This window comes from Glycine soja, chromosome 4 (assembly GCF_004193775.1).
Source record: "Glycine soja cultivar W05 chromosome 4, ASM419377v2, whole genome shotgun sequence".
Taxonomy (NCBI): domain Eukaryota; kingdom Viridiplantae; phylum Streptophyta; class Magnoliopsida; order Fabales; family Fabaceae; genus Glycine; species Glycine soja.
In genome coordinates this window covers 43,968,532-43,971,784 of record NC_041005.1, presented here as the reverse complement: position 1 = coordinate 43,971,784, position 3,253 = coordinate 43,968,532, and the positions used below count along the sequence as shown (strand labels likewise).

At 32.1% G+C, this 3,253-nt stretch overlaps 1 pseudogene; it reads left to right on the top strand.

Moving 5' to 3' along the window:
* On the top strand, positions 1-3,042 carry LOC114410849 (annotated as a pseudogene).
* The last annotated feature ends 211 nt before the right edge of the window (positions 3,043-3,253 follow it).

Genomic DNA, 3,253 nt, shown 5'->3' with positions numbered 1-3,253 from the left:
ATAGATAGCGGATGCTCAAAACATATGACTGGAGATGCATCAAAGGTTACATATATCTCTCCAAAGAAAAGCGGGCATGTAACATATGGTGACAACAACAAAGGTAGAATCCTTGAAGTTGGTAAAATAGGTACAAATTCTTCAAACTCCATTGAAAATGTTCTACTTGTTGAAGGTCTTAACCACAACCTGCTTAATGTTAGTCAATTATGTGACAAAGGCTATCTAGTATCATTTGATTCTCAAAAATGTCTTATAGAACATAAGCATGACATTAATATAAAGCATGTAGGACATAGAGTCAACAATGTATACATGATAGACTTAAGCCTAAAACTAGATAACAATCATTGTTTTCTTAGCAAAGATGATGATCCATGGTTATGGCATAAAAGAATTGCTCACATAAACATGGATCACTTAAACAAATTAATTTCAAAAGATTTAGTAGTTGGTTTGCCTAAATTGAAATTTGAAAAAGATAAACTATGTGATGCATGTCAAAAGGGCAAACAAACTAGAGTCTCATTCAAACCTAAAAATATTGTTTCAACCACTCAACCCTTACAATTATTGCATATGGATTTATTTGGTCCATCTAGAACCATGAGTTTTGGAGGAAATTATGATGCCCTTGTTATAGTTGATGATTTCTCTAGATATACTTGGACATTATTTATTACTCATAAAAGTGATGCATTCCAAGCATTTAGAAAACTTGCTAAAGTTATACAAAACAAGAAAAATCTTAAGATTGCATCCATTAGAAGTGATCATGGGGGTGAGTTTGAAAACAAAGATTTTGAATCATTTTGTGAAGAACATGGTATTGAACACAATTTTTCTGCACCTAGAACCCCTCAACAAAATGGAGTTGTTGAGAGGAAAAATAGGTCATTGGAAGAAATTGCTAGAACTTTATTAAATGATACTTTTCTTCCAAAATATTTTTGGGCTGAAGCGGTCAATACTGCATGTTACATCATGAATAGGGCCTTAATAAGACCAATTTTAAAGAAAACCCCATATGAGTTATATAATGGTAGAAAACCCAACATTTCACATCTACATGTTTTTGGTTGCAAATGTTTTGTGCTTAATAATGGTAAAGATAATCTAGGAAAATTTGATGCAAAATCTGATGAAGGCATCTTTCTTGGATATTCATTACAAAGCAAAGCATATAGGATATATAATAAAAGAACTATGAATATTGAGGAATCCATTCATGTTACTTTTGATGAATCTAATGCTATCTTGTCAAGAAAGAATATGTTAGATGATATTGCAGAATCTTTAGAACAAATGCATATTCATGGACAAGATTCTAAAGGAAAAGGTAAAGGAAGCAATGAAGATCCTCCAGAAGAAGTCAAATCCAATGATGAACTTCCAAAAGAATGGAAAGCTTCAAAAGATCATCCCCTTGACAACATTATTGGTGATATCTCAAAAGGGATAACAACTAGACATTCTCTTAAAGATTTATGCAATAATATGGCTTTTGTATCTATGATTGAACCTAAAAATATAAAATAAGCCATAGTAGATGATAACTGGATTATTGCCATGCAAGAAGAACTGAATCAATTTGAAAGAAACAATGTGTGGGAACTTGTAGAGAAACCTAAAAATTATCCCATCATAGGAACAAAATGGGTATTTAGAAATAAGTTAGCTGAACATGGAATAATCATTAGAAATAAGGCTATATTAGTTGCAAAAGGATATAATCAAGAAGAAGGTATAGATTATGAGGAAACATATGCTCCAGTTGCTAGATTAGAAGCCATTAGAATGCTCTTAGCATATGCATCCATAATGAATTTTAAGCTTTATCAAATGGATGTTAAAAGTGCTTTTCTAAATGGCCTAATTCAAGAAGAAGTATATGTTGAACAACCACCAGGTTTTGAAATATTGGATAAGCCAAATCATGTTTATAAATTGAAAAAGGCTTTATATGGCTTGAAACAAGCCCCTAGGGCTTGGTACGAGCGTTTAAGTAAGTTCCTTTTAGAAAAGGACTTTTCTAGAGGAAAAGTGGATACTACTCTTTTTATAAAGAGAAAATCACATGATATTTTATTAGTTCAAATTTATGTTGATGACATTATTTTTGGATCCACTAACGAATTGTTGTGCAAGGAATTCTCTCATGACAAGCAAAGTGAGTTTGAAATGTCAATGATGGGAGAACTTAACTTCTTTCTTGGATTACAAATTAAAAAAACTAAGGATGGTATCTTTGTCAATCAATCCAAGTATTGCAAAGATTTAATCCACAAATTCGACATGGAAAATGCTAAGCACATGGCTACACCAATGAGCACTGCTTGCTATCTAGATAAAGATGAAACCGGTCAGTCAATAGATGTTAAGCAATATCGAGGTATGATCGGATCACTTCTTTATTTATCTGCTAGCAGGCCTGATATAATGTTTAGTGTGTGTATGTGTGCTAGATTTTAATCAAATCCTAAACAATCACATCTTAGTGCTGTTAAAAGAATCATTAGATATTTGGTAGGCACTACAAACATAGGTTTATGGTATCCTAGAAATTCCACATGCACCTTAATTGGATATTCTGATTCAGACTTTGCCGGTTCTAAAACAGATAGAAAGAGCACTAGTGGAACTTGTCAATTCATTGGATCTGCTCTAGTTTCTTGGCACAGTAAGAAACAAAATAGTATTGCTTTATCCACTGTAGAAGCGGAATATATTTCTGCCGGCAGTTGTTGTGCTCAAATCTTATGGATGAAGCAACAACTTTCTGATTATGGAATCCTTCTTGACCATATACCTATTAGATGTGATAATACAAGTGCAATTAATCTCTCCAAGAATCCAGTTCAACACTCTAGAACTAAACATATAGAAATTAGGCACCATTTTCTTAGAGATCATGTCCTAAAGGGAGATTGTGTATTAGAATTTGTTGATACTAAGAATTAACTTGCTGATATCTTCACAAAACCTCTCCCCAAAGAAGCATTCTTCTCTATTAGAAGGGAATTAGGGCCTCCTAGATGTTAGTGATTTAGAAAAATAAGGATTGGTTGATTTACTCTTATGATTGATTGTTTATATGTTACTTTGATTGATTTTGTTTAAATTTTTGTTATTATGATAGAATTTATGAATTCCTGTGTGTTTTATAGTTGAATGATTGAATTAAGTGCATTAGTAGTGATAATTAATCATATTAGATGAATTTAGCATAGACATAGGTATTTTTTTTTCAAAC